The 13,257-nt window shown below is 42.7% G+C and overlaps 1 protein-coding gene and 1 long non-coding RNA gene across 5 annotated transcripts in view; both read right to left on the minus strand.

Moving 5' to 3' along the window:
- XYLT1 (xylosyltransferase 1) overlaps positions 1 to 13,257 on the minus strand; it is a 176,932-nt gene that overhangs the window by 137,117 nt on the left and 26,558 nt on the right. The window lies entirely within an intron of this gene.
- The window catches only part of LOC140685072 (uncharacterized), a 42,998-nt gene that overhangs the window by 3,530 nt on the left and 26,211 nt on the right, over positions 1 to 13,257 (minus strand). Inside the window, exon 1 of the long non-coding RNA XR_012058259.1 lies at positions 8 to 13,257. This exon is cut by the window's right edge and continues 26,211 nt beyond it. This is a non-coding gene — a long non-coding RNA (uncharacterized lncRNA). The remainder of the gene's footprint in view (positions 1 to 7) is intronic.

Here is a 13,257-nt window from a genome sequence, read left to right on the forward strand (position 1 = left end):
TCAGCACCTGCACTGCAGCGGGTTTTCCAGGTTTTGTGCAGCTGGGCCCTGAGACACACAGGGAAACTGGCTTGTAAAGTTCTTTTTCAGTTTTATTGATTTGTTCTATGTCACTTTACAGCCGAATCAGTTCTTTCAGTCAGCTCATGCCACTAGGCAAGGAGAGCTGTGCTGGTGCAGCAGAGGCGGTCAGCAAAGGCAGGAGCAGGAGGAGAGCGAGGAAGAACCAGCAGCTAGGACACGGTAAGAAGGCGAGTAGCAGTAACAAATGCCAGCACCACCACCAAATACTTCTTCCCATGAAACCACAGGTTCAGACAAAGATGCAAAATATTCACCTAAAAGTGACATTTCACATGTTCTCTCCAATTGCTCTGCAGCCTGCAAGGCAGGACCATGTAACAGCAGCTCCCTGTGTGGGCAGTGCTGTTTTCACAATTTGCAGTTGAGGATTACAGCTATCCCAAGGCACTGTTGCTTCGTCTCTTCTGCTGACTCATTTTATGATCCAGAGGTTTGTTAGCCTGCCAGCCTGTGGTTTTTTTCCTACACTCGAATGTGGCTCAAAACCTTTGTTTATTTACAGAGACGAAAAGTAAAACAAAACAAGAGGATTTGGAGGGACTGCCTGGACTGCCATTTCCCTGTGTTTCTGCCACCTCTCCACAAGTGAGGAGGAACACAAGTCAGGCAACCTCCCACACATCCTAAGGATGGTGGTGACACGAGTGCCCTGGAGCCGCAGCCAGGGCACCAAGCTTGGAGTTCCCCTGCAGACACATCCCTGCAGTGAAACCCAGCCTCTAATTACGGGAAGTGTTCAGTAACCTTAATTGTAACCCTTAGCTACAAGTCACATTAACAGCTGCCTCTGCACCACCAGCTATCTCACATGCTGACTTATTTGGGGAAGAGCACTTCCCAGCAGCGACAGTCCTGCCAGCTGGGGCACGAGCTGCAGGGCAAGGCACAGGAAACTCTGCAGCACCCAGAAAATGTTCTTGCAGATCTGACTTTCATCAGATTGCCCACCATCAGAAGCTGCAACGGGTGAGCGTTTCCAGGGTGGTCTGGGTGGCAGTGCCATGACAATGTGGATGTGGAACAACCCCAGTCAGAGGTGCTGGGTGGTCCTGCAGCTCCTGAGAGCTTTCGGGCCACCAGAGCGTGCAGAGGCTGCTCCAAACCCCTGAGCTGCCACCAGTGCCAACAGCCTCACTGGTGCACAGCCCAACCAACCTGCTCTTCAGCAGCAATGCAAGCCCACGTGGCTCCTGCCAGCCCTTAATTTTGACAAATGAACTGTTCGTGTGGCCAAATTGCAGAACTGATCTTAACTAAACACAAGCCGCTGGGTGAAAATGTATTTACTCAAGATTGCTTTCTCAACTAGTTTGCTGAGAAGCTGCAAAGAATGGGAGGGCATCTTAAGCCAGGACACCCATCAAAATTTAAGATGCAGACGTTCATGATCAGCTCCATAAAAGTACTGTCTTGGGCAACACCTCTAAATATAAAATACAGGCTCTAGACAATCAAACCAGTCCCTCACACACAGGGCTACCCCACCACCTCTCCTTCCCTGCCATCCCAACTGTGGATATTTTGCCACCAGAAACAAATGCAGCCTTTAATAGCTGATGGATTTGGTACAAAGTGTTCTAATCCTTGGCTAGTAAAATAAATCTGTATAGCTCCTTCAAAGCCAAAAATCTGAAGGCCTGTGTCTTCTCCCAAGAAGACAGGAACAATCACATGCTTATCTAGCAGTGGAAGAGCAGCTCAGGTAAATCTAAAACCTGCTAGTTTCTTGCTTTTTAGTAAAGATTATACTGTTCTCTTGTCTGCAGGAGTTGTACAGAAGACAATAGTAATTTACAGAACCTAAACTGCAGCAACACCTACTATTCCTTAGCTTACAATAACAGTCAGTGCCCAGAAATAGCCCAGAACTCCCTAATACCTCCATAAAAACCATTACCCAGAATAAATCCATACCATTTTACTGAACATTTAAGCCACACACTGAATCTTCTGTCTATTACTGTTCCAGTTACAAATGAAGCTGGAATTATTCCTATCTTTGGTGTCTTTTACCACCTGAAAAGTATCTGCTGCAGCCAGCTCAGCACAGAGCTGTGAACATAGCCAGGGCCAGCAACTGCAGCACACCGATAGCAGCAGGGAGCTTCCCCAGATGTCTGTAAAATATGCCTGGCCACCAAGATGCTGCTGTCCCAGCGCTGCTCTGACATTTTGAATATGTCAGCTCCCCAGGCCAGACATGCTGTCTCACAGGTACAAGCGACAGACAGTTAATGTTTTCACTTATTAACTCCAGGCACACTTATCTTTCAGCCCTGACGCCTCAATACAGCACAGCTGCTCCAACACCACTTTCCAAATCTGTGCTTAAGAATGATACATCTGACCAGCTCACAGCAAGGGTCAACTGTCCTGCTTTCCTTAATAATTTATTAAGAGCTGGCAGGAGCCACAGCTTTGCTGCACCGCTCAGTTGTTCTAACAAACTGCACAGCTGGTTTCAGGTGGCAAACGAATTTCAGCATAAAATGCCAATGTGCAAAAAGCCAAGGAACACTAATCTAATGGATCAATAGAACTGGGTTGTTTAGAGATGGCAAAGTGCACCGGATGCTGCTGACAAAGATCTTTTCCCCCCGTGGCCCAGCTCATCTCTGCACGTCCCACACGCCCTCGCTGCTGTGAACCACAGCTTCATGCCCAGTACCCAGCAGATGCTGCTGTGGAAGCCTCCAAGAGGGCACCCCAGGAGGTACAGCCTGGGTATGATTTTGTGTGTACTTAGGCTCATGGATATGGGTTATTTGTAGTTCTAGTGATGGAAAGGGAAAAAAAATAGAAGAAAAAATGACACATGTCCTTATGCAGCATTTTAATGGAGCTGGAGGAGTCTATATTTATAGAGTAACCAAGTGTCTTAAACAGCTACATAAAAAAGCACATGGAAGGAGCCACTAATTCACTTGAGAATATAAGCATTGCATTTATAGGGGAAAAATGTCTTGTCTGACAACCATTCCAGTCGTCAACTCTTACGAGAACAATCTGCCTGAATATTATCTGACACGGGACACAATGTAAAAAATCAGCAAGAAAACCCTGGCAAAATTTAAAGATCAGGCTCATTTGAAGTTTCCAGACAAGTAAGTTACCAGAAGCAAATTAAAGCCTGTCCAAAAAGGAACATGTTCCAAAGTTAAAGGAGCAGCTGAAGAGAACAGGGCAGGGCCAGTTTCAAAGCTGAGGTGGGCTGCAAACAGAAATCAGCCAGTCAGCACAAGGGCTGCATGCTGCATTGGAGCTACTGCAGGTAATCAAGCTGGAAATCCACATCAATTCACTTGGAAAAGAGAGAGACACATGGTGGGCCAGTTTAAGTGGTGTTGGCATAACCCCAACCCCAACAACAACAAAAAGAAAGCACATTTTCACCAGATTTGGCACCGCACACAGAAAAAGACACCCATGCAGTCCCTGCTCTCAAAGCAGAGCAAAGCACAGCTGTTCAGTGACAGCCACACTGGGGAGTCACCAAACACTGCTGTGAGCAGCAGCTTCAGGTCTTCAGCCTCCTGAACCGCCCAGGGCCCTCGCAGAGAAGGGCACAGCCTGCCACAAAACCAGGGTCCTGCCCTGAGCCTTTCCATCCATCAGAAGGATCTTTCAAAACTGAGGACACCAAGAAGCTAGGAACACAGCCCTGGGTCTTTCCTGAGGGAAAGGGAAAGGCAAGGGAAAATCAACTTTAAGAAAATCCAGCTAAAAATCTTGAGGGTAATAGAACAAGAAGCAGCCCATATAGCTTCATACAGAATAAAGCCTGCCAGACAAATTTAATTGCTTTATTTGTTCTTTGATAGAGAGCAGTGGATGGAAGGAACACAGAGGAGGTCATATTTTCTGGATTTTAGGACAGCATATGCGTCTCACAAAATCCTAATTGGAAAATTAATTCAAAAAGACTTGGGAAGGGGCAAGCACAGCACTGGAATTGAGAACTGGCTGTAGGACTGTAAACAAATGATAATGATAAATGGCACCGTATTGAGCTGAGGGGAGGTCATATTGAACAAATTCATTAATGACCTGGAACGAGGATTAAAGAGCATGCCAACAAAATCTGATGATTGCATTAAAGCTCGATTGTGTCTGACGGATGCAAGGCTGCTGTAGGGTGAGGGGGACACGTCCAGCACCAGGATCCTGCTCCCAGCTCCTTGGCAGGCAGGGCTGGCATGCCCCAGCCACAGCAGCCTGTCATCCATCGCCCTCACCCCGAGCACACAGCACTGCACACCCTGGCCACCCCGAAAGAAACAGAACTTCCTCCTGCCCAAGAGCCAAACCAGATGTGTGGCAGCAACACAGCCCTTGGCACATGTCAGGAATGCACTGACAAGAGGAAGGCTGAGACCTCCCAGTCAAACACAGCCAGGAAAAGAAAATCCCACCACTAAAAATTACACAAATGCCTTAAATCCCACCAAGTTGTGTTTTCATGATCTCCCTGATACAGCCTAAAAAATTGTGGGGTTATGGATTAAAGTCCTTGATAAATCCATTTACGACCTGACTCTTCCTCTGCATGAACTTACTACATTCCAATCTTTATGACAGGGGAGGAGAAAATTAAAGAAAGAAACAAACAAAAATTCCTAACCCAAAACAACAGATATGACCAAAAAAATCCCGACAGAACAATTTTTTGAAAAATTTGAATTAAACTTTTAACAACAGAATTTGGTAACACTGATCTTTAAAGGATGAAATAGGTAATTCATTTTTTTTTTAAGAACAGCTGCTGATTTTCAGCTTTGGAAGTATTGAGGGTTTAGCACTAGACTTTGAGTTTTATCAATAAGTTACAGGAAAAGATAAAGAATATGCAGGTAGAACAGCAGTTTTGGCTCCCTTCTGCAGTTTTCATGCCAGAACTAAAACATATTTTTCCCAAATAACAGAACCTATCCATCATTTTTATTATCAGTCTGGATGCAGATCCAAGTTTCATCACTTGGTAAGTTAGAAAAACTCCCATTAGCATCTGTGTGTGTAAGGAGCCCATAAGAACACCTCATTAACTCATTAAAGAGGATTCTCACAGAGATTAGCTTCGTCAATCCTTCATTTAGCTACCAATCCATTCATGTGATGCTATTAAGCCCCTCATAAACAGCCAAGTGCTTAGTAATACACTGTAGGAGCTCAGGTTTGAACCCTACACTGGTGCACACTGCTGCTGTATTTGTGCTGCACCACCACGAAAATCACTGCAGCCCCAAAGGATCATTTATTTCCAACTGATGAGCTGAAGCCAACATGTTGCACTAAGATGGGACACAATAAGAGTACCCAAACCCCATGATTTCAAACCATTCTTAAACAAACCTTGCTCCACATCACAATTTGATGGCATAACAAGAAACATGCACAGGCGAAAGAAAGGGCAGCAGTATTAGTGCAAAGCAACTGCTGCTCATTGCCTGAACGGGAAACAGTCAGTGAGGAACTTCTCACCTCCATCCTTAATTTCCAGGTTTTTCTTCTTTTCCCTCTCTCTAACCCCTCTTCTTTGCATCACTGCTGTCACACCATCTGCAATCTACTTTCAATAAGCCACCCCTGCATAAACAGCACATCTGCCTCTGCCAAGAGAGGCTCCCTCTCTCTTCTGGAACAGGCTTCCAGCACTGCTTTGGCTCACTACAGTCACAATGATGACAGAGAGGAAAAACCTGCCACTTCCACATATCAGACAGGTATTGTGTGCTGGTAAACAGCAATTGTCATCCAGATGGCCCTACAGCAGCTTCATTTTGCACTGGCCTTCAGATGGCACAGTGACAATTGCTCATGTAAGAACATGAACATGAGTCCTTCCAAAGCATCTCCATTCCCTGCACTGCAGTCAGTGCTGCTTCCACACTGGGAGGTGTCAGAGGATTTCAGCCCATCTAAATTCATATCTTTAATACAGATGCACAATTTTATTTTCAAGCTGAATAATTCAAAGAGCATTAATTCACTCCCATCTGCTTCAATGAAACAGATTTCTAAGATCCTAATTAGCTTGTATGTCCATAGAACCCTTTTTTACCAAGAGCATTGGGTTGGTTTTGGCTGTGGCTGTGCATAAAAGGCCCCACAACTCTTTACTGCAACTCACTCAGTATCAGCTCACAAACATTCAGCTCAGTCCTAGCAACTGCTCTGTCACATCCAATCCACTTTGGAAAACATAAAATAATCTCTGTTACTGGAGGATAAACACGGCAGCTCGCAGGATGTGCAGGGGAGGCCGAGCTGCCTGCCTGACCCCAGGCAGCTGCCTGGGACTGAAGCTGTGTAATAAGTGGCTTTCCAGATTTCAGGAACTCAGACAAAAGATGCTATTAATGGCACTGGGGGCTGGAGGGGGGAAATCCTTGAATGCAAAGTTTCAAGTCACTGCACATTGAGGAAGAGGAGTAAACAACAAGAAAAACTTGCCCACAGTAAAGGATTTTGTGAAAGGGAACTCCACAGCTTGGTAGTATCACAAGCACCCTAGGAATCTGGAGAATGAGATGGGAGAAACTGCGGGGAGACTGAAGTTAAAAACTGCACACTGCATGGTTCATTTTCCTGTAATTCCTTTTATTCATTGCTATAATCAACTTGACATGCAAAGCTGTTCCCAATTTACTGACAGCTTTTCAGCTGACATCCAGCTCTCAAGGTATTTTTTTTTTTTAACTTAAATAGCTAATTATTCATCGCCTTAAACCAGGATATATAACAATGTCAGGAAATCATCTGTTCAAGTTATATCAAAAAGCCTTTGGGGATTAGTTCATCTCTTCTGTATGCTGCAGAAAACACTCACTTGTAAACAATTAAATCATCATTTGAAATCTGTCTACACTTTTAGCATCTCTGAATGTAGACTGAAAAACCATATAAACAAGTACCTTTTGTTGCATTTAGAACCCAGGGCTGAAAGGTTTTCCTCCGTAGTATCTTATTGGGTGGAGGCTGAAAGCTGAATTTACATGCTTTACATGGGTTTTCTCAGTAAAACCTGTAAAAAAAAGTCTAAAAAAATGTAGTAGCTGCTTAAGGAGACCAAAGTTGCACTATTCTTAGGTTATGCTGAGAGCAGAAGTCATGTCACAAGAATAACAACACATTTTAGCACAGAGGCACTTGACCTCCATGTAACAGAGTCGTGGCTGATGGAAAAAAGCATTTAAATTTAGCCATAATGGCTCAGCCATTGGCCTGAACCTACAGTAACCAAACCTCAGAGTACCCCGCTTCAAGATGCAAGCTCCTGCATAACACACATTAGAGGAGACCAAGGGACATCACTGAAGCAGAACCATTTAAAACTGGTTTTAGATTCCTATTTGAAATTAGTCTATTTCTTTTCAGTCTCCTATTGATTCCTTGACTACATTTTTAAGGGCTGTAGCTTTGTGGAATACAAGCACAATGTAAGCAGAACATTCCATAGGAAGAAGCTTCTGAGTCTGTCTTGGGCTGAGCACTGCAGCAGAAAGTTACCAAGCCTGGACAGTGCTGTTGGCACATCCCATTACAGCTGTGCAGATGCAGCCTGAGAGTTTCCATCACCACTCCTGAAAGAGAGCATAGTATTCCACTATCCAAAGTGATCCTTAGTTTTGAAAATTTGCTTGGGCAAATATATATTTTACAACTACACTGGGCACTTGAGGTTTTCATTACAGAGTTATCCCTTTGCTCAAGAATTTAACTCTCTATTCTACTTCTCTGAAGCAAAAACCTGTAAAAGTATTGAGATGAAAGGCAAACTTGCTGTTACTGCTTCACCACTAATTGTGTGATTTCATGGCTTTAGTACCTTGATAAATGTTTTGGCTAATTGATTTGAATCACTGCAGCCATATCCTTTTTATAATATAATTGCTGACCCAGTCAAGAGAACAAAACAAAACAAATTATCTTCCTCATGGAATGAAAGCCAAGTAGGCTCTTGTGAAACTACAACTTCCTTTCAGTTAGTGGAAGAAAACAGAGCACACAGACAGGGGATGCAGACAGCACATCATTGTTTCAGAGAGGAACTCCTCCATGGCCAAGAAATCCATGAGATGGGATCACTGAGGCACAGAGCCCTCAGCTCTCTGGCACTCGGGGAGCCTCGGGCCACCAAAATGGGCCATGAGCACTTTCTGACTGTAAGTCAGTGCCCAGATCTGGGATAGTGAGTTACTATGGTGGAAATTAAAAGTATGACAAGACAGGAATTAATTTTACATATTTAAAGGGTGTTTCCCAGCATCTTGAGTCCCCAGCTGCACAGAAAAACTCACCTAGAACCAAAGGCAGAATGGTTAAAGCCAGTTCATCTCAAATGCCTGGAGGAGAGGTTAGGATTTATTGCTTGTTTCTTTATGAATTGTTTAGTTTGTGGGGTTTGTTTATTTATTTGATTTTTTTAACTAAAACTGCGGAGTACATACTTCAGTTTCTGACATGGTGCCTTCAGGTAAATCAACACAGAAACTGTAAACTAGTGGGAAGTTGTAGGCAGGTTCTCACACAAGCATAAGGAAAAGTTTCCTACTTGCTGGAACAAACCAGAACTTACTCAGAAGAGTGCAGACTGATCATCCAGGCTTAGTAAAATAAATAGTTACAAGAAGTTGCTACATGTACAACATCTCTTTTCTTGAAGATACCATCACCGATCTAAAGTGTAAATAAAGACTTGCTCTGTCAGAGGCAGATAATTTACTGAACATGACATTGCTAATGGCAATATTCTACAAGACACAAGTGTTTCAGACAAAAAAAAAATAAAAATCTGAAGAAGGTATTTCTCATTCTAACAATTCTGCAACTGACAGGTGACTGCTGGGCTGCAGATAGGAAATTCAGTTTTATCTAAGAGGAAACACAGCTCAGCTCATTCTTTTGGTAGTTTCCGAGAGCAACGTTCCTTTAAGTCAATGCATATATCAAACACCTTCTAAACTATAAATAACAAGATTCTTGTATTTGAAAAAATAATTCAGGTTTTCAATATTATCTCCCTCCTAGAGTAATTATATTTTTAGAGAGGTAACAAATTTTAAAATACAAAATTTTCACAGCAAAATCTGTCAATGTAATCAACACTGTTCAGTTCTAAGGAAATGGCTGTATATTTTTAAACAGTCTACTAATTAACCTTTAGAAGAAAACATTTAATTTATTTGTATTATTTTGATTGAAAATAGACCATAAGTCTACTTGAATGTGAGCTAACACTGCTCCTGCCTTATCATGCATGTATGTTTGTGCTGACACTGCTCATGCCTATCACGTACCATATCTGTATCATATCAGAATTTGACTTTGGGGATGTTTTTAATTTGAATTAAGAGTCACCACATCTGACTTTGGAAAGGGCATAAGGGGTAGGTTTGTAAAGAAAGGATCATCAAAATAGCAACCACTGGCTTTTCAAACAGATGTCTTTAAAAGCAACCAAACACATCCATTCATTCATTCATTTCTTAATGGCCAGGAGAAAGCCAGTTCCCCTGGAGCAGAGCTCATACTGTCTAAGACAGGGCTTTCTCAGTAAGCAAGAAATACCACTGTTCTAAGCTAAGCAGAAACTTAATGCACAGTCCTTCTGATCTGTTTTAATGGACTGAAGGTTAAGAAACTTAATAACCTTCTTCAACATGTGCTAATCAGGATCTTTAAATAGTAATGGGGATGGGCTTTATCCTCAAGTTCTCCTAAAAAAGACAGCTCATTTCCGAAAAGGGAAGCAAGGAAATGAGCCTCTGAATTTTTGATTGCTAGCTGAAGAAAAGTAATACACAAAGCCCTAAAAAGGAGGAGTTACAATGCTGAAGTGAGATGACTCAGAGAACTGCAATTAAGAGCTCAAACCTGCAAACAGCCCTCAGGAGGACAGGAGCAGGGGCCAGGGTGGTCTGGCTTGCATCAATCCTGGCCATCATTTTCTGGAAGTAATGAAAGACCCAGATGAGAAGATCACTGATGAGGAGATAAAAATACCATAAAGTAGTGTTTGAAACACATAATTAATAAGCCCTTCACAGCAGCAGAAAGGAAGCATTACTCTCCATGAACATGGGGACTCATTCATTCCAACTGCACTACCCCAATACAATCAAAATGCTATTCTCTTTACCATTAGGAGATTATAATTCTTTACTCTGTTTATACTCACAGATATGGAAGTCTGTCTTTCAGAGTATTACTCTGCAGTAAGTGATCATTAAAGACGTCCACACCCTTCCCACCAGGAGATACATTGCAATGTTTTTTTTGACCAATGCTCTCCCAAGACTTCAGATGGACTGGATTATTGTCCTTCCTATGCTGCATCACAATGGTTGTGACAACCTTTCTCTGAATTTACCAGAGCAAGTCCTTTATGCCCTCAATTACTTAAAGCTGTAAGAAAGACTTAAGCCTAAATTTCTCATGAAAAATTAAAAATGAAATTTTAAGAGAAACCTCTATATTCAGTAACGTGAGTTGATCACCTACTCAGGAGCCAATAAAAGTGTATTTTTTGAAATGCTTAACACTTTATAAATCCATTTGATTACTCAGTAACTTTGCTTTTTATATTAATTTATCCAAAATCCACTTTTTTACTGCATGGAACCTGAGAGCAAATAGAATGCTCTTCCCTTTCACATGTACATCCTGGGAAGAAAACAATGCCATATAAATCAGACTTTTACTGAACAGGGAGATTATTATATCACTCTACAGCAATCTACTACAAACTAATTCCTTCCAATCTAAAACCAAGTATGCCAGCTGATGGTGTCTAAGGAAAAGTATCAGGCAATGAATAAACTCTAACAGCAATTCAAGAACAGGTCTTGAAGGCAAATCCTTTAGTCCTGCACAATCAGTCCTTGTTAATGGCAAGGCAGAGAGCTCTGAGAATGCAAACACTCGCTGTGCTGGCATCCTATAACATCGGCATCAGGGCTCTAACTCCGTTATTTCCCCGAGGAGCAGCAATTTTCTCTGTGCAGCAGCAAGGCAGCGTGCCTTTCCAAGGGCCCCTCGCAGCCAAGTCTGACACTTGGGTGAAAGAAGGGCATTGAGTGTGGCTGCCAGAGGCACCCTGCTCCCAGGGACACGGGCACAGACAGGGCTCCTGCCAGGCTGCCCCCACCTGGGACACCGGGGGACACTTAACACCTGGGATTTTTACACAGGGAGGCGGCCAAATTAAACAAATAATGATTATGAGGTTTTAAAAGCAGTTATGAATGTTATGGGGCCTTGCTTTTCTTTTCCTTGGACAAAAAATTACTTGACTGGACCCAAAAGAAAGCCAGGACTGACTCCTGAAAATAGCAGTTACCCAAGAGAGCCAACCCTCAAAATGCACCTGAGACACGGCTAGCCTGAGACACCAGCTGAACATTGTCTCCATTTACACACCATTTTGTCTGTAGTTCTTGAAAAATATTAGCCAATATTTTTCTCTTTTCGCTGCATGAAACAATGATGATATTTGCTTTTCAATTTTTAGGAGGCCATCAACAGTTTTAGTGTAACCATAACATTCTGAATAGTATTTTCCATGCTCTTTGTAATGGACACATAGACACAAACAGTCAAGCCTGCTGAAATTCACAATATGAAGCAGATGCATATACCAGGTACACCAGAGCTAACATTTTGCACCACAATATATTTAAATGTTTCTGAGCTGACATCAGACACTGCTTAAATTCCATGCAGATAATGGATGGACAGTAGCTCCCACAGCTCAAAGCTATGGACAACTTCTGCATCAAGAACAAGTTGCAAAGTGCAGTTGAAAGTTACTAGAGATGTTCAGGGCAGCAGTGGAAGCAATTTGCACTAAGGCAGTGTGGGGAAGGAGAGCCCTTCTGCACTGCTCTGCTCCCAAAGGAACCAAAGGCAAAGTCAGTCTAGTCAGCAGACCAAGAGTTACCCCATCCTGCTTGGTCTAGTGCTTAAAAATAAAAAAAAAACTGTAAAACAAAACAGTGGTGTTAGGCAAGAAACCTAATTTACAAGTCTTTTTTACTGTCAGGTGTGAATATCAGTACGAGCAGAAGTCTGAAGTATGCCATCAACAGAGTATTCTAAAAGTGATAGAAAGATCTCCAGCTAAAAAGAAGCAAAGCCCTCCCACACCTTAATATGTAATGCAAAAGCTCCTTCCTTTGGTTCATACAAAAAAAGCAGAGCTAAGTTGATCACTCGCAGACTATCAATTAACATGTTCTTATTCATATCCTCCCAACAACAGCCAACAGCTGGGAGCCAGTGGCACCACATGTCACAGATGACCTGGCACACCACGGCCACCTTAACCATGAAGCCAGCTCAGGGTTATACAGATGGTCCTTAAAATATTCTATACACTGTCATTGAAAACTGTGGCCAAGAGCAATTTGAATTGTGTAGCTTAGAATATCACAACAGCAGCCTGCCCACGTATCAGTAAATAACAAGGATAAGCAACTTATTAATAAATTAAACCAACCTACACAGAGTGCTTAGCAGGAGAGGACTTGTTTGGGATTTCTGCAGGATATATTTAAGTTTATTTCTGCTTGATGTAGTTTTTATGTCAGGGAGGTAACACAGTAGAGCTCACTGAACTTAATTTATGCTCACTATGCAAACCACAGCCAGCTGTGAATTTATTAAAATCCTTATTGCAATAACCATATCACTTCAAGCATGAAAGTCATAGTTCCACTTTCAGGCTTAGTCAACTGATTTTTAAAAAAGGAGGGTAGGGTTAAGATAACAGTGTTAATAGTGTTTAGGTGATCAAATTGAAAACATGAGCAACTGAGCAGCTCCTGCAAAGCAGGTCTGCTCCTCCCTGCAGCTGTCCCCAGCAGAATCTCCTGTGGAAGGGCCCAAGCCATGGGTTTGGGGCTCTGATCCCAGCCAGGCTGGGACACCAGGCCTGGCAACCCAGAGAAACACAACTGGGTTTTGGTAAAGATGAATGGTGCATGCACACACACAAAATGAACTGCTGAACTCTTGGACACACCCTTCCTCCACCATTTTAGAGCCATCCAGCAGCTCCAGTTTTCCATTCACTTGGCAAATAACTGAATTTTTCAAAAGTGCTGAGACTACCTGCAACAGCTAAAGGTAGTACTACCTGTGGATAATATGGAGAGAGATATGTCTTTGATGAAA

Source organism: Taeniopygia guttata, chromosome 14 (genome assembly GCF_048771995.1).
Source record: "Taeniopygia guttata chromosome 14, bTaeGut7.mat, whole genome shotgun sequence".
Classification (NCBI taxonomy): domain Eukaryota; kingdom Metazoa; phylum Chordata; class Aves; order Passeriformes; family Estrildidae; genus Taeniopygia; species Taeniopygia guttata.